The 22,957-nt window shown below is 43.4% G+C and overlaps 1 protein-coding gene across 3 annotated transcripts in view; it reads right to left on the reverse strand.

The window, feature by feature from the left end:
* The window catches only part of tanc2b (tetratricopeptide repeat, ankyrin repeat and coiled-coil containing 2b), a 99,685-nt gene extending 82,878 nt beyond the window's left edge, over positions 1–16,807 (reverse strand). For all 3 annotated transcript variants that reach the window (XM_061810643.1, XM_061810642.1, XM_061810641.1), the window contains exon 1: positions 16,315–16,807. The gene's annotated coding sequence lies outside the window, so the exon portion shown is untranslated. The remainder of the gene's footprint in view (positions 1–16,314) is intronic.
* Between the last annotated feature and the right edge of the window lie 6,150 nt (positions 16,808–22,957).

A 22,957-nucleotide genomic window follows, 5' to 3' on the forward strand; every position in this document is an offset into this window, starting at 1 on the left:
CTATTATTAAAACTATGTCCGGATTATGCCCGACTTTCGACTTTCCTCTGCAGTTGAGCCTCCTCCGGGTAGCCCCTGCTGTACCTTTTTTGCCGTCCTTTCATGTGGCGAATTGTGGCGGAAAGGAATGCGACACTTTGGCGGGCCCATCTGTCCAATGGCGAGGCAGCGGCAGCGGGCCTTTTTGTTAAATAAACGTGCGGCGTGATGTTCCCAAAGGAAGCAACTTGAAAGAATTCGCTCAGATTCTAACAGGATGGCTCTGTTTTCTGTTTACATGACGCCGTAATTAAACTTAACAGAGCGATGGAAAGGGAGGATGATTGGATGAAGAAAAAGACATCTCTTTTAGTGCTTTAGGGAGTGCATGAGAATAGACTCCAACCTACCATTGATTGAGCCAATCCAGCAAAAATTAAATTTGCCAGGAAGACCTTTTGCAGGAAAATAAAATGAGCAGATATGCCCAAATTTAATAAGCCAATTAAACAGATGTGAAACAATTAAATACATTGTGAACTATTTTTGTTTAAAATGACTAATTTAATTATCTCTTGATCTTTTTCATGAATATCTTATTAAATTATTATTTTCAAAAATATTTATTATACAACAGAATCATTTTTGCTGTATTAGGTTATCTTTTGACCTTTTTTTATTTATCTAATGGCATTTTTATGTATTTCATTGCATTTTAACTCACGTTTTAATTTCTAATAATTTCATGGAAAAATGTAGTGAATTAGTTTTGTCGTTAATTATATTTTTAATAATAAAATAACTTTAAAAGTGAATAGTATTATTGAATGACCAATTTACCAATTTCTTAACCTTTTTCAAAACATTTTATTTGTCTTGATTTTTATTGTAATGTTGATTTAGACTTGACTGGCTGATTTAATTTTCTCATGATCTTTTTCATGAATCTCTTTTATTAAATTAGTGTTTTAGTATTTTAATTTATAAAATAACAGAATTTTTGCTGTATTCAGGTATGTTTTGTCATTTTTTATTTATCTAATGGCATTTTTATGTATTTCATTGCATTTTCACTCATTTTAATTTCTAATAATTTCACGGAAAAATCTAGTTAATTAGTTTTGTCGTTAATTATATTTTTAACAATAAAATAACTAAACAAGGTGAATATTATTATTTAATGACCAATTTACCAATTTCATAACCTTTCAAAACATTTTGTCTTGATTTTTATTTTAATGTTTATTTACACCTGACTGACTGATTTAATTATCTCTTGATCTTTTTAATGAATATCTTTTACTGAATTAGTATCGAAAAAATATTTATGAAATAACTGAATTTTTCCTGTATTATGTTTTGTCATTTTTTTTAATTTATCTAATGGCACTTTTATGTATTTAATTGCATTTTCACTCACATTGTAATTTCTAATAATTTCATGGAAAAATGTAGTTCATTAGTTTTGTCAATCATATTTTTAAAAATAACAAAATAACTTTAAATGAGGTGAATATTATTATTTAATGACCAATTCACCAATTTCATAACATTTTATGTCTTGATTATTTTTGTAATGTTTATTTAAATTGGAACATCATTATTTAAATACATTTATACAATGTTATTTGTGTTTATTAGAATTTCTTGTCTTGTGGAACTGATATTTATCAATTTTCTTTTTTTATTGATTTCATTACAGTATTCATTTTTAAAGGACTTAATTAAACGGATTCATTTCATGATGCTGAAGTGCACTGAAAAACAACAACAAATAAAACGAAATTTAAAAATTGCAAAATTAGCTCTCAAGAAGGTGGTGGGCAGGAGCTTTAATCTGATCAGTTGAAACGTAATCTACGCCATTGTAAACTATTATAGTTCTCTTTTTTTTTTGCGCTCACCGCATCACATCCTCCAAATGAAAAACTTCCCTTTACGAAAATGTCAAATGTCACAAATGGGAGTTTTCCCACCCATTAACACGGCGAGCAAGCCCTTTTACCCATCACGCTTAACGCTTTCGACATTCAACGGCGACAGACTGAAAAAAAATAATAAAGTTCCTCATGTGACAAGCGAGGATAAAAAAAAAAAAAAAGTCTCAGACTCCTTTCATGTACGACTTGGATTATAAAACTCGTCGGCGTTGGCGGCAACTGTCCAGTGTCCAGCTTCCAAAACGCCCGCCAGACGTCTTTTAAGGATTAGGTTAGCTAAAATACTCTTAAATACAATAGTCAGTTTGTATTCCGTCTTTTGCAGCTAATGCGCCATTTCATCTCATTTAGTTTCAATACAAGACAAAAACAGTCCGCCTACCACTTTAAGAGGACGACGGAGCTCACAAAAAAACACACACAACTAAAACATAGAACAATAATTTACCAGCATACACTTCCCCTGAGGAGCAAACAACTTCTTCAGATCTCCTTCCCCAACCTGCCAACACTCATCATCCTCACGGAGCTTCACAGCCCGGAGCATCTGATTGGTCAAAGCGTGACAAATATCACCGCAAAGGCTTTAAATGCAATAAGCGAGTCAGATAAATCATTTTTTCCACACGGTTCTCAATGTGAAAAAGGACGTTTAACACCCTCTACCGTTTGGGTACTGCGGCAGGCGTCTCAAACGGGTGAGTCAATCGGTGAGCAGAAGTCATTTTTCCAGCTTACTTCTGGGAAGCTGTTGTGCAAACATGGAGTGAGGGAGACAAAGTGGTCCTGCCAATTTTCCCTACCAGCATCAGAGCCAGAACAGAGGCTAAAACGGAATGCCCGAGAGCAGTGGCAGTTGAGTGAAATTGACCTGACACTCGCTTTTCCCACACTGTCATATTGAAGCCATATTTGACGTCGGACAAAACCCTGTTTTTGTACATGGTTTCAACTCAGTGTACCGCCTTCTGAGCCATAACAAAAGCGGGACGCTCGGTCATCACACCCCGATGCGGCATTTTTGCAGGATGATGACACGACTTGAGGGACCCGAGGCGAGTTATTAAATGCATTTCTTGCCTGGCCAGGTGAGCGCATCAAAAGCGAGCACGCGTACTCTTCAAGGGCGCCGGGAGGCAACGAGCGGGAGATGTCGTGTTTATGCAACCGCACGCACCCGCCGAGCGGCCGTCAATCACGCCGAAAGACGGACGTTGCAGAACCAAAGGTCGGAGTTAGCTTGTCCAGGTCACATGTAAATTACATCGTTGCTATTTAGTAGAAGAAGTCATCCACCAAAAAAAAAAAAAAAAAAAAAACGTGTCCCGCCATAGGTGGGAAATAAATAAAAGCAATTTTGACTATTAAATCATGGACAGGAATGGATTCAAAAAGAAAATACAAAAAACATCCCAGGCAACTAAAAATAAAAAAAAATTAAAAAAAAAATCATTATTTGTTTATATCTTGAGGCCCCATAGCTCAGTGGTTCGAGCACCGGCGTCAAACTCAAGGCCAGGGGGCCAGATCCGGCCCGCCACATGATTTTATGTGGCCCGCAAAGCCAAACCTAGAGTGTCAATTTCCATGATTCTTGTAAAAATCTGGACCAAAATTTCAAATTTTCATATATCATAAATGATAAAGTTGAAGATATTACATGCATTTTTGTGCTACCAAATATGAATAGTTGAAAAACACGTTACCCTTGAGTTCTGATTCCAAAACTAGGTCATAAATGGATGATGTAGATATGATGAGATGATTAAAGAGCCACTGTCATGAAATGCATGATTTTAATATGTTATTAAGAAAAAAATGTCAGCCAATATCGACCAGCTGTTTTTCCCTACAAAATATTATTTTGACGTGTATGGTTTTTGTAACTCACGCCATGAAAATCCTCTCAAGGAATTTGTTTTCGAGAAGAAGAATTAGTTTTACCCGGGGGAAGGTAGCTTGTTGTTCCTTCGTGTTCGACAAAATGCCGGCTCGTTGGATTGCTGGACATTGCTTGAACACTCGGGAGGACAGATTAACCCTTCATACGTTTGCAAGAGACCCGGTTCGTCGTGAAAAATGGATTGCACGGGTGCAAAGGACGAGAGCTTCGTGGGTTCCAAATGACAGGTAGGTGTGTATACACCTACTAAAAAAAAAAATAATAGTTTGGGGCGGACCACGTAATCCGTCTCTCATAATGTAACAAAAGATGCGCGTACGTATGACAGGGGTGCTAAATGTGTCGATGTGCGCATCGGACGGCTTCCGCGTCGGGCTCGCCCGCGAACTCTGCCGTGTCAGCTCGGCGGCGAAGACTGCCGCGTAGGGCTTGTGGACGGCGGCAGCTATGAACAACAGCCGCCGGCAATGGTGCACTCGGCCGTGTGCTCCGACAACGCTACAAAGCGGACCGGCTCGGCGCCGTGATAAGCCATCTCGGAAGCGAAAATGAGCCACCCCGGCCGACAAGAGCTGGTCGCCGGTCTTGTCGGCCGGGGTGGCTCTTTCGCGGCGCCGGGCCACGATGTGCTCATCTCCGCCGCAGAAGTGCGCCAAACAAATATGAGCGTTCATCTGAGATGTCACACTGTGGCATCCCCTAACGGGACAAGCCGAAAAAAAAAACATTATTTGTTCATATCTTACTCTTCATGACACAAAAGGTTGAAAAGGTCACCCTCACATTTGGGCAAGTTGAGCCTGTTTGACCTGATGCACTTTCGAGTCGTTCATTGAACGGGACAAACAGTCCAACCCTGCAAATACAAAATAAAAACACCAGAAAGGAGCCACTGTCAACCACAACTCACGCCCTGATGCTCACACGTAGACTAACCGGCCAGCTCTTAACGTTGCTCACAGGGCCGCACCTCGTAAAGCCAAACCCAAAATTGAGAATACCGCGGTAGGTATTAAGGGGGGTTTTACAAACAGGTGGGACCGTTAAAAGCTTGTCAACCCCACTAAGGAGCTAAAAAAAAAGATGCATTCTGGGTTTGAGGGCACTCCGAGCCGCTCAACCATCTGAGCAATGTCATTATGTTCTCAGAATGTGAGGCGCTGATGGGAGAACAACTGTAATCTCAGCGCAGCTTTTCATTCATTCGATAAGAAGCTTGTGCGATAAGAGGCTGCGACTATCTCTAATCAATAATTTCATTAAGGTCCCCGATTGGGCACCTGGTGATTATTTTGCGCGTCTTCGACACCGTCTTGTTTGATTTGGGGAGGAAGATTTGGCAGTGGTGATATTTACCAAATTGCCTTCAATGTCAGCGCAGTTCGCGTTCACCAATTGACTGCTACATAAGTGGCAGTGAGGAAGTCGATGCGGCACAAAGAAGTCAGCAATACAATTATTGTATTTCCTCAAGTGTATGCGTCCAGTAATTAAGCCACCCGCTGATTGGAGTCTAAATAAACCGCACTTCGTTCCTGAATAGAGAATTCAATGAAGCCATTGTGGGATCGGCAAACAAACGGTAAATATATTCGGCTTCTTTTCCTAAAAAAAAAAAACTGTCCTCCCTGTGCAAATATTAGCTGCATTTTAATCCTTCTTGGCTCAAACACATCATTGTGAAGGTCTGATTATGCAAATGAGCACAAGACGCGCAGCCAGACAGACCGGAGAATTGACGGGTTTAAAGTTCAAAAACATAAAATAAAATACGGGAGAAGCCGCACGAAGACGTTCAACATTTCGCAAGGACGATTCCCGATGTTATGGAACCTTCACGTGTCTACAAGACCTGCCAGCTGCCTTCCCCACCAAAAGGAGCGAAGAGAATGGTACAACATAACCAAATGCTAACGAAATTCCGGAACCTACGCAATGAAAGCCTAGATTCTTTATGAACTTGGGACAGTCCAATCGTGATTCGTCACTTGAAACTGCTCCCTTTACACAATTGACATTGTTAACACGCTTATCTAGATAGATTTTACATCTTGCACATCTTATAAGGAATAATTCCTATGAACATAAATGTCTCTTGTTCTTGTTTCTATGTTGTTCCTAGTTCTGATTGTCGTACCAGGGCGAAAAGGAGAAAAATTCCTTGTGTGTTTTACACACTTGGCCATTAAAGCCGATTCTGATGAACATGGGTGACCGATTTTCATCCTAAGCGGACCCACAGTTGACAAATCATAAAACACGAGAAGAAATTCCAATCAATAAAGTATTGTCGCGACCATCCTAACACAGTAACAGTATTATGTGGATTCTTGCCAAAGTTCTACAAGCTCCGACAGTCAGCAAGGCAAGTGAAGGTGCCCGAGAGTGATTTGCGATGGACGAGGGGGGTGTCAGAATGCAGGCTCGAGCGAAACATTAGCTGGACGTTGTTGTTTTTTTGGCATACTCCCGGCCGACATCAACCGTTAATCCTGACAGTAAAGACTTTGTTGATCGACCACCGCTCCTATTCTCGATCCATCATCTAAACAGATGCGACGGTATATTCTCTTTTTAGCGTGATGGTGTAGATGAAGCGCTATATACGTGCAGTCCGTTTACCATTACAGAACGGTTTTGGTTGAACTCAATTTAGCCTGTTTTTTCCAGAAGGGATATACAGCACTTATGTTTATAGTCGAGGATAGCCTTGGATATTTTGCGACAGACCATGCAACACGTTTCTTTTTTAGTAAAATATTCCTACATGCTTGCGGTACCGCTGCTAGAGTTCTGCACAGAATCAGCTCATCCTCACCTGATGCTTTCTATGAGGCATCCAAAAACGTGACCAGTAGGAGGCCCTATAACTCAGTGGTTAGAGCATTTGTTTGATAAATTAGGGGTCGTCAGTTCGTATCTCACTGGGACCTCCACTCCCCGAGAGGGATTGAGTCAGGAAGGGTATCCGGGGTAAAATCTGTGCCAAACAAATATGAGCGTTCATCTGAGATGTCACGCTGTGGCGACCCCTAACGGGACAAGCCGAAGGAAACTTACCTATCCAAAACGTGACTGGCAATTCATAAACTTCAACCTCTAGCCGTCATTTGTGAGTGGTCAAGTCGACCTATCGACTAATCGATTTAACACCCTCATCTTTATCTACAAAAAAATAAAGTTATGTTGAACAGGCACGCCAGATTTCATAAAGTCCTGGTCGGTCACTGCATCTGAAAAAAAAAAAAAAACCCAAAAAACCAAGGCCTGAGTTCCACAGAGGCTGCTTTTGCATCTATTGGTACTTTTGACCGCCCCGTTTGATCTCATTTGCTGTTGATTAAACGTCGGAAAGGCGTCCCCGACGGGGCCGTCTTGGCGTTCCTGGCGTGGCGAATGAGATACGGCTTGAGTGCGCCGCCTCAGATTAGCCTCGTCCTTTGAGCCCATTTCATTACGAGTCGTAAAGTGCAAGGTGTCATGGGGAATGTCGCTAGGCCGTTGCGACACTCGCACTCTTTCTGTCTCTTGTAGTCTTGGCGATAAGAGCTGGGCAGACAGAAATAAACACAAAAGTGTCATCTTGGGGGGGAAAAAAACAAGTTCCCGAAGCCGCCAGTCTGATTGTTAGTCATTACCTCCAGGGGCTTGCTGTGTTAAAAATGCATGCTCCAGGTCCTCCCAAGTCACGGCGACTCAACTCAGACAGCATAGAATATGCTTCGTTTGCAAGTGGCATTAAGCAGCCATGGCGTTTTCCAGCTGGATATCAATTAAACGCTCATTAGGCCGTTAGACACCGCGGACCTCCCCCTCGGGGTTACCCACTGTGAGACCGGCCGGCCTTGACCTTGAGGCACCATCTTTCTAGCCCCATGGAGACTGTTACATCACTTGCGCTTCCGCTACTGGAGGTTCAGAGGAAAATATGCGGCAGTAATAAAGGGGAAAGACTTTCGAGGATTTAACCATCTGATGTGTCAGGAGGACTTTTTGGGAAATTATTATTGTATTGACGAATAATTAAATCGAGTTTCCTCCGCAGGGTGTATGGGCTCTCCTTTAGAGATAGGGTGAGAAGCTCGGTCATCAGGGAGGGGCTCAGTGTCGAGCCCCTACTCCTCCGCATTGAGAGGAGCCAGATGAGGTTGGTGGGGCATCTGATTCGGATGCCTACCGGAAAGAAACCCCGAGGACGACCAAGGACACGCTGGAGAGACCATGTCTCTCGACTGGCTTGGGAACGCCTCGGGATCCCTCCGGAAGAGCTGGAAGAAGAGGCTGGGGAAAGGGAAGTCTGGGTATCCCTGGTGAAGCTACTTCCTCCGTCAGCCGACCCAGAAAAGCAGTATCTAATGGATAGATTACATGCATGTGGACATCAATGCGACAACAACAATGGCTTTCAACACAATGAAGGGTCGCCATTACGATGCTGGAAGCCGGTACATTCTTAAGTTGACGTCAACCACCCCCATTATGTAGTGGTATTTTTCACACAGGACACCAACATGGGCAAAAAGAGAGGGGGGTCGAGGGGGGAGTACCCTTAGATGAACTACATGAAAGGCACAACTGTTTTGTCATCTCCAGCAGCGAATGCCACGGCTGAAAAAAATGTTTAACAGCCATTTTACTTGCTCAGAACACGGCGGCAACTTTGCATTAAGTGCTGGCCCAAATCTTAATGGGACCCTTAGCAGAATTTTATTGCAGGTCAAGGGGCCAAGCAGCTGCTGAGTTCAATTGTGCCTCGGGCCGGTATGGGTCCTGTAAAAAGGGGGCCACTTCCTTACATATGCCCGGCTTTAAAAAATAATTCAATGAAGGATGTACGTAAAGTTTCCAAACACGCCAACAGACTGTTTCACATTTATTGAAAACGAATTGTTTCACTGGAGGATGTTGCCGACTCTCGGGGAGTGCGCAGAGGAGTGTGGCCCAGTGCAGCTGCGGCGCTGCTGCGGTCAGTCATCTGACATTTGTTTGTGTGTCTTTGATTTGCGTGATTGTTGCTTTTTTATGTAGTGTGCGCAGGCAGCTCGGGGACACCAACGCGGCGGCCCCAGTGCGCAGATGCACGGTGCCACGTAGCTTCAAAAAATAAGGTCCTGCATGCAAGAATCCGAACCCGCGGCAGCTGCATTAAAGTCATCGATATGAACCACTACACTATCAATGGCCCAATGGAGGATGGTAAACCAAACTGGGTTGCCAGCTTTGATGCAACTATGCGAAAACTAATTGCACTCTGTCTTGAAAATATAAACCTTGAAATGTAATCACGCAAGACTCGTCAAATGATACAGTTCAAATCTAACATGTCTTTTGCCAGTTTTAGCGAGCGAGTCCTCAAATCCTTAAATTGGTGACTGCAATCTGAACTGGGTCAGAGTGGCAGACTCGAATCATGCCCAAACTCGGCCTGATGCCAACAGTAAAAACTGTTCAACCCTGCGAACCAAAAAAAAAAAAAAAAAAAAAAAATGCATAAACTTCTCTGCAGTGATAATGAAACACAGATCTCCTCACAACAACCCCCCAATAAAGTTGTGGCAATGTATGTTAACAATCAGCAGCTGAGCGCTAGCTAACAATCTCGTTGTGCGCAGAAGAACAAGGTCAAGCTAAACGCAGGACTTCCTATTAAAAGCCGGGGCATTATCACCGACTACCGTGGTGGCCCACACGTGGAATTACTCCATTTAGTCCCGCGCCGCACTCCACGCCCTCCTCTCAGGGAAGCAGCTGTGGCCGCGACAACAACGTTGCTTGTCCCCGAGCCGAAAACAGGCCCGGTAAATTACAACCGAGTTAACCTGCAGACGGCGTTTCACACGGCTGAGCCGAGGCCCCCCGCCGCGCACGTGTACGGAGGAGGGCCGGGGAACAGAGCGGCCATTTAGACGCCACAGAGCGCCAGTGTGCGCGGGGGCGGGTCGAGTCACTGAGCCTCGACGGCGCACGGGGCCTTGAAGGAGGACCTAACTCGGATTCAAGGGTGTATCGAGTCTGTGGCCCGCTGTCCATTTTTCAGCAGCCCGTTGCCTAGATTAAAAATAATATTGCAACTTCAACTGCAATGTTCATTTAAAAAATAAAAAAAGTAGAGAAGGGAGCAGCGTGAAATCCCGACCCATGCTCGTAACCCCCCCCCCCCCCACGACAACTACTACAAATATTAAATTTGTTTTGTAAACAGTTACCCTTCCTATTCACAGGGGATTAGGAATCGAGTCCGGCCAAGCCAACTCTGGTTAACAGTTTAAAATCTCCAAAGCTCCTCTTTACTGATTCTTAAATTAATATTTCCGAAAAGATTTTCATCTTACTACAGATTTTACAGCTCTTCCAACCAAACACTTAATTGCAATCCGCTTCTGGCGACTGACGTTGACAGGTGCATGATTGTTGCTTGGTACAAAGGTGGAATGTAAGGGCAACAATCCAAAAACTGTTGACATCACCTCCGTCGATCCGCCCAAGAGGTTCTCCTTCGAGACCAACGAGGACAGCTGGGCTCGAGTCCAGCAGCTGCCTAACAGGCTAAGCTTGTCCCCCCCAGGAGGACGCCCCAACCGTGATTGGACGCAAAGTAAAAGAGAGAATGCTCACGCTGCTCGGGAGAAAAAGGGATTAACGTGATTACATGGAGACTAAAATATGGGGGTTGGGTGGGTGTTGTTTGTGGGGGTGCATCCCGGAAAGTAAAACGTAGCGAGAAGGGCAGCAACAACTTCGGTGGAGGTCAAAATTAGTAGGCTGACTTGTGTTACTTCAATGGGCAGCAAATGGCATTCCGTGGTAATTTCGCATTCCTAACTGTAAGCGCGGTTCGTTCAGGTTCATATAAATAAGTCTGCCGTCCGAACGGAAAATGGAAACTGCCGGAATGGTACGAACCTTAAGGCTAACAAACAGTACGAAACTCCATAGACGAGCTAACGAGCGGAATCAATGCGGAAGTTATAACTCCAAGTAATGGATATTGGAACACAAAGTGTGCGTCAACACATGTAGACAACATAAGAATTCTATTTTAATATAATCTTTATAGTCTGTGGAAAAATCAATTAATGCTACTGCAGCTTATTCAATCATTTACAATAGTTAAAAGTGTTCTTTGTTTGACGCGTGATAGTATTATGCTGCCTTCGGTGATGGTAGTGGTGGGAAATCAGACAAAAATCGGAGTAATTAATTAATCATGATGCCAAAACTGTTTCGTTGTTTAACAAATTAAAATCTCATCTATTCTTGATTTCTTTTCAGCAATCCACATATTCAATATTACATTTTTTTTGTGAGGAGAGAAAGAAGAGATGTAATGAAATTACGCAGATTTCTGCATTGATGCTAATTTCTTAACATCCCAAAACAAATGCAGCATTGTTCCTTCACTAACACTGTATTTAATACTTTTACCATCCTCTTTCAGACATATTTTTGGGAGCTGCTCTGGGGCGTATTATATTGTCAAGAATCTTATATTTCCTGAATTTATTTTTTTGCACAACAGTCGGACTACTTTACATTTTTCCCCATCTTTCATTCCAGAAGTATCTTCCTCTGGCTTATCTAGGTCACTATTTCATTTCATCACGCAATTCCTGAATGCATCACGGCTGCTTTCATTTAATAATGTACAGCGTCTTTTTGACATTTTTTTTTTTTTTTAACCAGACAAGTTGGACTTGTTTTTGAATTTGTGTGTATCTGTGGTTAACTCTGTATAGAATATTCATGTTATTAGACTGTCGTAAAGTCATTAAAAAAAAAAAAAAAAAAAAACTTTATGGGCAATGGCACTCCATAGTTCACTCATTAAAACTTTTAGAACAGCTATTGAAGAAACTGTGGCTAAGATAGATTAGACCGTTTTCTAGCTTCAAGTTTTGAGTTTTTCATTATTTTCTTCAATGTATTTGCAGTCTTTACTTACAGGACGATTTAATAGCTGATTAATTTGCTGACAACCGAAGGACAGGAAGTTAGTAGTGGAAGCCAACCTTTTCCGCGACAACCTTGAAGACGAACGCCGTGCCCCCCCCCCCGTGCGGTTTAAAGCTTTTGATTGTAGTTGGGACTTTGCTTTGTTACACCCTAACTACAACATTTTGAACGTGTGGATGATAAGATCAAAGCCACTGATGTGATGTCATGTCGCTTAATTTTTAAAAGTCACACAAGGAGAACGAAGTTCTGCAAGGTAACATTTTTTGACAGTGAGAGGCACGTACTGTTCTGAAAACCTCAAGTAGTCCTCCGCATCTAAGACGTTTCATCTCTTTGTTCGCGCTCGGGATTGAAGGAGGCGGAAACAGCGGCGGGCTGTGATCGAGCAGGCCGCTCTTAAAATAGATCCTCTGATGAGAAACAGACAACAACTTGGATGTGAATTATAGTTTAAATAAATAAATAAATAAATAAATAAATAGAAATACTGAGCGCATTCTTCACATCATGTTTCTTCTTTAAGGCTTCTTTAGGAGGCAGTTGTGTAGAAATGCATTACATACTGTGAGCTCTTTCTAACAACCGGATTACATATTTAGGTCACAATATTAGAAACATCCCTCCATTTTCTTAGCCGCTTATCCTCACAAAGGTCGCGAGAGTGCTGGAGCCTATCCCAGGAGTCGACGGGCAGGAGGCAGGGTACACCCTGAACTGGTCAAATAAGAGACAAACAGCAGCACTCCCAATCACGCCTAGGGGCAATTTAGAGTGTCCAGTTTGCATGTTTTTGGGATAAGGGAGGGAACCGGACTGCCCAGAGAAAATCCACGCAGGCACGGGGACAACATGCAAACTCCACACAGGGAGAGCTGGGATTGAACCCGGGTCCTCGGTACTGTGAGGCCAACGCTTTCCTGCTGCTCCACCGTGTAGCTATATTACAATTTATTTTTTTAATGATGCTTCAAAAAGAGCTCTAGTACCATGAAAAAGTTGGAAATCGTCAAAATTGCTCAAGTGTGCTTCTTATTAATCTGTCCATACATTTCCAAACGTTGTCCACCGATTTCTCTCGAGTCCTCGTCATCCTGACTGCATGTTCAAGAATTTTTGTACAGAAAAAAAAAAAAATAAAAATCTAAAAATCACACCCATTCTAGTCTTCTTTTAACTACCGGTGTATTAATTTTTAGAGAACCCAGAAATGCCATGAGGTTCTAAATGAGGGGACAGAAATATCTCACTTGGTGGTTCTTTTTTTTTTTTTTTCTACTCCAAAAATATTAAACAACTCACGGAAGTCTCTGGAAAATGTTTGTTGTACCGAAGAAACAAACATTACGCTGTCTGGGAAGCCCTTTGAGACTATTTTGAGATTAAGAGCTTTAATATAAATGTAACTAAACTTGGCTTCATTAAAAAATAAAATATGACAAATATTATTATACTGCAATTGTCTTCTTAGTATTTACATATTTACTTTCTCGCATCTTCATATGGCCCATCTGTCAGTTTGACAAACTAATCTCGACCATGAACCCGTAAAATTGTGCAGCCCTTTTTTAGGAGGATGCTCCGGTTCCGAAACAACACGTGTTGATTATAAATGGACAGTACATTTGGGAATACAAAAATGCACTTTAAGTGGAATGGAATTCAATAAACTGCAATTTAAGAGAAAATATGGGCTGGATGGCAGAGTCCTGAACACAGAGTTGACACTTCCTGTTTAATTGGGACTTCTATGTGCTAATTTTGTTTATAACAACATTTCAGGACAATTAAAATGGACAAAACAAAAGTTGGGAAAAGCGGGCACTTTGATTAGAAGACAATGCCAAATGCAAAACTTTATTTTTATACGACAACAACTTTGCCTCCATATACAGACCTGCACACACACAAAAATGACTGAAAACGCTGTAATATGCATGCCATGCCACCAGGTGTCAAGGTCACATATAGTTCTTTAAAATACGCTTCATCCACGTATGTGTGATGTGAGTTGGGAAGACTTTGGTTACTTACGGAACTTACGAAAGAACACAAGTTAGGAAACTCTGCCATATACATTAGCGAACTAGTAAATGCTGAAGAAGCTAACGCTAACATTCCACTTAGGGAGCCATTTTGAAATGTTACAATTGGTCGGGCTGTTGTCATGGCAGCAAAAGCGTCCAATCAAAAGCTTTTTCCCAATAAAAACTATGTTGATTGAGTGATATGTATGAATTTTGTTTATATTGTATCTACATGGTCCGTGATTTGAATTGCATTAGATGTCTATTAGTGCTGCGCAATTAATCGATTTTATCATTAACTGTTATGATGGTGGCGGGTCAACTGGTAAAGCGTTGGCCTCACAGTTCTGAGGACCCGGGGTCGATCCCGGACCCGCCTGTGTGGAGTTTGCATGGTCTCCCCGTGCCTGCGTGGGTTTTCTCCAGGCACTCCGGTTTCCTCCCACATCCCCAAAACATGCAACATTAATTGGACACTCTAAATTGCCCCAAGGTGTGATTCTGAGTGCGACTGTTGTCTGTCTCCATGTGCCCTGCGATTGGCTGGCAACCAGTTCAGGGTTTACCCTGCCTCCTGCCCGTTGACAGCTGGGACAGGCTCCAGCATGCCCCGTGACTCTTGTGAGGATAAGCAGCTAAGAAAATGGATCGATGGATGTTATGATGATATTTCCTTTCAGAATCAGCTGTTCTGTTGACGTGCAATGCAAATAGAGAAAAGTCTGTTTACAAAATACAGTAACTTTGCAATTTGGTTGTTAAATTTTGCAACTTTACCGACCAACTTATCAAATATATTTAAACAAAAAACAGACTAGTGAGTTCAGTTTCCGCTAAGAAATTTACACAACATAAGCGGAATTATGTAAGTATTGTGCTCACATTTATCAAAGACATTTTCCGTGAAGAAAAATAGATACTATTTCAGTTATTTCTGTGAGGGTTCATGCTGAGGAGGAAAAAAAAAAAAGCTTGTTTGGTATCGTGAAAAATAAAGCAAATCTCGGGAGGAAGGAAACAAAGCAAAATATGTTTTGAAAAATGCCATTGTCATTTGGGTCTGCTGCAAATGACGGGGGGGGGGGGGAATTTGTGAGAAAATATTTCACAAAGCCCGACATTATGGGTATTTTTCCAGCTTCAGAAGCAGAGCATAAACAAAATCTAGATTTTTTTTTTTTTTTTTTTTTTTTTTAACCTTGTGAATGGACACTTTGGCTCATCTAGTGGAAAACGAGGCTTTGTCCTCAACCCTGCAACTGACCGAAAGATAAAAAACTTTCAGGCCAGCTGGTACAGGAAGAAAAACGAGAAAAAGCAGCACAATGGAAAAGCACGTACGATTAAAAACGGCGGGGGTTGAGAATGAGAAGATAAGCAAAACCAACACATGATGTGATCAGAGAACGCTTTGAGGCCCGACGACTGTCTTTCATCTTCCCGGCTGACAACAGAAAAAAAAAAAAAAAAAAAAAAAAAAAAATCACCTATGCTGCCGCAGACCTACTTTTTTTCTGACGGCGGTTTTAGCGCAGCCAAAGGGGGGCTCGCAAAACAACATTCTTGTCGTAAAACCGCCACCGCGGCCGACGCAATCTCGTTAAGAGAGTTTGAGAAAACGGGCGTCCGGGATGCAGCGGGCTTTCATTAAACTGATTAGCGGGGCCTTTCTTGCAACATGCTATTAAAGCGCGTCTGCGAGGACGGAGCAGATGTCACGTAATAGTTTGTTGGCCTCCAGCCACTCAACAAGTAACAACAGCTTCCACTTTCTACCTTAACTTGGGGGGGGGGGGTGCAAACGCCACACATGAAGGCCAGAGTTAAGATTCTAACCCAGGACCTCAGAACTGTGAGACAGAGGTGTCAACCGCAAGTGAACCGTGCGACCACTTTCGATTCCATCCATCCATCCATGTTCTCATTCGGGGTGTCGGGTGATCCGGAGACTTTCGTAGCTAACTGGGGGAGCGATGAGGTCAGCAGCCAGCCAAAGGTCACACATAAACGAACAATCATTCACATTTACACCTTTTCATAATTTTTCAATGAATCCAACACGCATGTTCGTTTCATCTTTGGACTATAAGAAAACCCACACGAGATCAAACTGAGTGTGAAGTCAGTCCTGTAGAACACAATTGTTTGTTTGTGCGCGTGTGTGTGTGTGTGTGTGTGTGTGTGTGTGTGTGTGTGTGTGTGTGTGTGTGTGTGTGTGTACAAGTACAACAATGCATTGCGGAAGGACCCCCATATAAAAGAACTCGTTGCCTAGTGCAGACCAAATAAAATGTGCTTGTTATTATCTACTAAGGACATGCTTCCTCGTTAAAAAAAAAAATAAATAAAAAAAACACATCATGCATTATTGGTGGGGGGTAGTGTTTGGTCTTGAACAGGCTTATTTGATTATGAGTACAACATAGACAAAATGTTCTATTCTATTGTAAAAATGTGCACGGGAAAGGCAGGAAGTTAGAGTACTTAATTTAAAAAAAAATGTCTTAGATACCTGGAGGCTTTTCCTAACCTCGGAGCTTTGTCTTGCACGACTCTGGCATCACATCGGCAGCCGCGTCCTCTGGTTCCGCTTCCCGGCCGACACGCGTACGATCTCCCCCGGCGGCCCGAGCCGAGCGACTCTGCGGTAGTTTGCCGCACCGGACGACCAGACGCGGGGCACTCCCGGCGGCGACACCCATGGGAGGTGGGTTGAAGGGGAAGAGGGGAAGGTGAGTGCTTGTCGGTGGTCGAGCACGACCCTCCGGCCGGCTCGTAGCTGCTAGCTCAGCACCGCTGGCGGAACCGGGACTCGGGCCATGTGCGCCGTACGTGCTGCTGCTACTGGTGGTGGTGGTGGTGGTGGTGGGGGGCAGTTAATCACAGGCAGTCCCCCGGCGAGCAGTGCCACGCAGCGCCGCAACAACGCCGTGCGACGACTTGCCACCTCCTCCTTCCGACGTGTCAAAGAAGCAGCAGCTGTCAGACTCCACTTCCGGCGGCGCCTTTCAAAGCAAGACACCACAACGACAATTTCAACATAAAACACACTCAGCAGAAGCCCATTTCCCATCCCGAAATTCATACAATCACTTCGCAGGTGTTTTTGCAGCATACTTTCATCAAAATACCTTTAAAAAAAATCATGCTATTAAACATATTTCTTCCCGCGGTGACAATGGCTCATTTTAGGGGCGGACTTGTCTCTTGCTCAGCCCTCATCCTGCCTCATAAAACCCCCAATGGCTCGACCGGTTTTGTAAGATCAGCAACCAAACGGTTGGCTCTTACTGGTGTGTTCCTGCCACCAGAGCCTAGTAAGTGGAAAAACAAGCATCCATGGAAGAAAAAAAAAAAAAATCATAATATTTATGGCGCATGCCACCAACGAAGTTTACTGACTCTATGCGGAGATACAAGAAAGTTTTATGAGATTTACATCAAAAATACTTTCCACGGCGTGGTGAGGATGATGAAGAAAAAGCAAAGTCAAATTCATTTTCAACAGTTCTGCCCTTTCCTACAGTGAAGAAAATAAGTATTTGAACACCCTGCTATTTTGAGAATTCTCCCACTTAAAAAAATCATGCAGGGGTCTGAAATTTTCATCGTAGGTGCATGTCCAACGTGAGAGAGATAATCGAAAAAGAAAAATCCAGAAATCACAATGTATGATTTTTTAACAATTTATTTGTGTGATACAGCTGCAAATAAGTACTTGAACACCTGAGAAAACCAATGTTAATATTTGGTACAGTAGCCTTTGTTTGCAGGGGTCAAACATTTCATGTAGTTGTTCACCAAGTTTGCACACACTGCAGGAGGGATTTTGGCCCACTCTTCCAGACAGATCATCTGTTGACCAGGTTTCTGGGCTGTTCCTGAAAAACACAGGGTTTCAGCTCCCGCCAAAGATTTTCTATTGGGTTTAGGTCTGGAGACTGTCTAGTCCACACCAGAACCTTGATATGCTTGTTACGGAGGCACTCCTTGGTTTTCCTCCCTGCGTGCTTCGGGTCATTGTCTTGTTGAAAGACCCAACCACGACCCATCTTCAATGCTCTGACTGAGGGAAAGAGGTTGTTCCCCAAAATCTCACGATACATGGCCGCGGTCATCCTCTCCTTAATACTCGCACTCGTCCTGTCCTTTGTGCTGGAAAACACCCCCAAAGCATGATGGTACCACCCACCTTGCTTCACAGTAGGGATGGTGTTCTTGCGATGGAACTCATCATTCGTCTTCCGCCGAACACGGTTAGTGGAATTATGACCAAAAAGTTCCATTTTGGTCTCATTTGACCACAAAACGTTCTCCTATGACTCCTCTGTATCATCCAAATGGTCATTGGCAGACTTCAGACGGGGTTCGACACGTGCTGGTTTAAGAAGGGGAACCTTCCGTGCCATGCGTGAATTCAAACCTTGACGTCTTCGTGTATTACCAACAGTCACCTTGGAAACGGTGGTCCCAGCTCTTTTCAGGTCATTGAACAATTCCTGTCGTGTAGTCCTGGGCCGATTCCTCACCTTTCTAAGGATCGCTGAGACCCCACGAGGTGATATCTTGAGATTGACCGTCATGTTTAGCTTCTTTCATTTTCTAATGATTGCTCCGACGGTGGATCTTTTTTCACCAAGCTGCTTGGCAATGTCTCCGTAGCCCTTTCCACGCCTGTGGAGTTGTACAATGTTGTCTCTGTTGTCTTTGGATAGCTCTTTGGTCTTGGTCTTATGGATTGTATGGGGTGGACAGGTGTCTTTATGCAGCTAACGACCTCACAGAGGTGCATCTGGATAACACATGGAGTGGAGGTGGACTTTTAAAGGCAGATTAACAGGTCTTTGACGGTCAGAATTCTACCTGATAGACAGGTGTTCAAATACTTATTTGGAGCTGTATCACACAAATAAATTGTTAAAATCATACATTGTGATTCCTGGATTTTTCTTTTTAGATGATCTCTCTCACAGTGGACATGCACCTACGATGAAAATTTCAGACCCCTGAATTGATTTCTATGTGGGAGAACTTGAAATATAGCAGGGTGTTCAAATACTTATTTTCTTCACTGTATGTTGGAAAGGAAGTGCTTTGTCTTTGTTTCTCCTCCTCTCGAAACTCTGCTCTGTTCGACTGATCGAATTTGATTCTCAATAAACTTCAATTATGATACTAAGAAACCACAGAGGGAGCCTAAAAACACCAGCGTGACACAGTAAAACTGTTCTGACGTAGAGGGATGCAGATTCTCTCTTCTGCTTGCTCTCACAGGAAAAAAAGGAAGCGGCTTTTCATCTCGCCTTGACGTGATGACGTTTTCCAAAGGTTAAGGAAAAGTCAAATAAAGGTAAAGACTTCCCGAAGATAGCCTGCACCCGTCGAGCCGCCTACAACTTCCCAGAGCAACCAGGTAAGCGTCGTGTTTCAGATCCTAACGCCGTCAAGACGCCACATCAAACGACACTGACTTGCCACCGCTGCCGAAATCCACCGTAATCCCACACACGCACTTCACGTGGCCATCGAAATGACATTGCATCATCATCCGCAATGGCGGCATTTCATCACCGAGCAGCCTAATTGCCGGGGAGGAGAAAGACAGAAAGGGATTGAAATGAGCGGTTAAGCGAGCGAGCTCGATTCCGGTTTGCCAACTGGACTCCGTCGACGAGGTCGAACGGGGATGCTGGCCAAACAGACAATCCATCACGGACCACACTTCCCACCCTCCTGCATTACACTGTAGAATCCATGAGACTTTTACACCCTAAGTGCAGGAAGGAGGATTACCGCAGGCCATTTCTACCCGCAGACAAATGCGCTAAATAACTATGCGATACTTGTGCAAATACACATGCGCGCGTGAAAAACTTTCAAATGTTACTTACTGTATAAAAATCTAATCCAGTTGATTTTGTCAATGGCTGTTTGCATGATATTTCATATCACAGGTGTGAAACTCGTGGCCCGGGGGCCAGATCCGGCCCGCCACGTGATTTTATGTGGCCCGCGAAGGTAAATCATGTATGTCAACTTCCGTGATTCTTGTTCAAATCTGTGCCAAAATTTCACATTCTTATATCATAAATCGGCGGCACGGTGGATCAGCTGGTAAAGCGTTGGCCTCACAGTTCTGAGGACTCGGGTTTGATCCTGGCCCCACCTGTGTGGAGTTTGCATGTTATCCCCGTGCTTGCATGTGTTTTTCTCCGGGCACTCCGGTTTCCTCCCACATCCCAAAAACAGGCAACATTAATTGGACACTCTAAATTGCCCCTAGGTGTGATTGGGAGTGCGGCTGTTTGTCTCCATGTGCCCTGCGATTGGCTGACAACCGGTTCAAGGTGTACCCCGCCTCCTGCCCGTTGACAGCTGGGATTGGCTCCGGCACTCCCCGCGACCCTCGTGAGGATAAGCGGCAAAAGAAAATGAATGGATGGATAGCATGAATCATAATGTTGAGGTATTGTAAAGTGCTTTTACATTACCAAACATCAACAATAGTTGAAAAACCCATTACCCTTGATATCCTTCATAAATTTCACGTGTCAATATGATGAGGCGATAAACAATTTTTATGGTTTTACAGTCATAACGGGCCTCGGAGGGAAACCAGAACTACAATGTGGCCCACGACAAAAGTGAGTTTGACACCCCTGTTCTATATTATCAGTGGCTGTTGTATAATGAATGACATTATGCTTGGCGGTGTGTCCATGCACCCCAAAAGTGCCTTCGGTGTGGCACTGATTGGTTGTTGCGCTAACGGACAAATGTCGAGCACGCCATTTTGTTACGCTCTTTAGTTGTCTCATAGTTATCGGACATTGTTTCTTGTTTTTTGGATCCTGCCTTCTTGGACTGTGTTGCCGTGCACACCTTTAGTTTATAATAAACCCCACTGAACATCATGCCTTTGACTGGGAGTCCTGCATTTGGGTCCACCCCCGCACCGTTGACATATGACAACACGAGACAGATTCACTGCTAAAACGCACCAATTTTGCCATGGGAAGAAATAGGCTTCAAAAATGTCCCGAAGTCTTGATCCTTGCGGTATTTTTGATAAAAGCATGCTGAAGGCCCGTTAAGATACCCAAGCACAGTTCTGAGACGTGAAAAAAATGCGTAATACTATATGTCTCCTTCAAGATTCTCCTTTCCAGGATTAGCAGGGTTTCTTCTGGCCAGCCACTTGATGCTGAGACACACACACACACACACAAAAGACAAGCTGGGACTCCAACACGGTGGGCGTGTAAATTGGGTCTCGTGTGGTGAATTAAGCATAATGCAAGCCGGCACTCATACCTCAATACTTGATCGGTATTAAAGGGAATCACCCGGCGGATGTCAATCACAATTCAATCTCCTCCTCCCTCTGCAGACGGGCCTTTGACACGTGAGATGATGGACGGCCGCCGTCGGTCACGGGCCCTCTTCCTCCTCTTCCTCGGTCAATACGATTAGGGAGCCATCAGGCACGCTTGGAACCTTCTAGATGCAGCAGATGTGCGTGTGATTAACATATCCCGGCACACGCGCGCGCGAGTAAATGGATGGGTCGTATGAACTTGAAAGCGGAGCGGGTCAAAGGTACAAGGCGGAAAATGAAATGTAGATAGTTTGAGAAGGGTAAATTGCTTTTGAGAGCCCCCCCCCCCATCCCCCGCTTGCATTCTGATTAAAAAGCAATAAATTATATTCGGCAGCAAAGGTAAACAATAGATTTATATGGATTATTTTGACGACTGACAGCAACATCCATCGATCCATCCTTCCTTTTTTCAAAGCGCCGCTTATCCTCGGAAGGGTCGCAGAAGTGCTCGAGCCAATCCTGGTCCCTGGACTAAACCCACACAGGTGCGGGGAGAACATGCAAACTGCGCGCAGGCGGGGCCGGGATTTGAACCCCGGTCCTCAGGACTGCGAGGCGAACACTCTAACCCAGGGGTGTCAAACTCATTTTTCTCGCGGGCCACACTTCACAGAGCCGTTAGGACTGTGGAACAAAAATATTTAGTCATCTCATCATATTTACATCATCAATTTGTGAACTAGTTTTGGAAGCAGAAATCAAGGGTAATGTGTTTTTCAAACATTCATGTTTGGTAACACAAAGATGCTTGTAACATCTCAACTTTATCATTTATGATATATGACCATTTTAAATTTTGGTGCAAATTTTTACTAGAATGATGGGAATTGACACTCTAGATTTGGCTTCGTGGGCCACATAAAATTATGTGGCGGGCCAGATCCGGCCCCCGGGCCTTGAGTTTGACACCTGTGCTCTAATTAGTTGTTCCACCCCCCCTCCCCCCCGACCAGCAACATTCTATCAATATTCGCTGCATTGATTTCTGTTTTTTCCTCATATTGAAATGTATCTGTGGATTGTAGCCAATAATGTGTTCACTTATCATAAAAAAAAACTGTTAGTAAAATTCAGGAAAAAATGAAACTTGTACTATATTGAATTTGATAATACACTCTATTTAAATTAACAATCCATTTGTCAATTTTATTCACTCCTGTTTAATTTGCAAAGTGATTTATTGTCCATCCATTTTCTGAACAGCTCTTTGTTCTGGTCAGAACCCGAGCTGCAGCATTCTGAATGAGCTGCAGCCGTTTCATGCTCCTTTTGGGGGAGTCCAGTCAGAAGACTATTACAATAGTCAAGTCCACTTAAGATGAAGGAGGGGATGAGCTTCTCCTGGTCTGCTTGTCAAAGGCAAACCTTCACTCTTATGTTCTTCAGATGGGTTTTAGTGGTTGATTTAACACGACTGTTGAAGGTCAGGCCGGAATCTACCAGAACATCAAGGTTTCGAACTTGGTTTTTGGTTTTTAAAAGCGGTGAATCCAGGTATTTCCTCACTGCACTCCTCTTTTTTTAAAAAAAATTCTCAAAAACCATCATTGCCAAATACTCAATTTAAGATATCCATGGCAAATTTCTCCAAACAAGATCTGTTCTTAGCAAACCATGCACCTGAAGGCCCGCCGCTGCCACCGTCCCTGACGAGCGCACAAGTGCAAGTTATGGAAAGTCTCTCTGGAGGGCTGCACGGCAACTCAGCATCAATATAAGATTAATTTAGCAGATGCTTCGGGGGCGTGATAAAGCTTTACCCATATAGACTTCA

The sequence above is a fragment of the Syngnathoides biaculeatus genome, chromosome 22 (assembly GCF_019802595.1).
Source record: "Syngnathoides biaculeatus isolate LvHL_M chromosome 22, ASM1980259v1, whole genome shotgun sequence".
NCBI classification, from domain to species: Eukaryota; Metazoa; Chordata; class Actinopteri; order Syngnathiformes; family Syngnathidae; genus Syngnathoides; species Syngnathoides biaculeatus.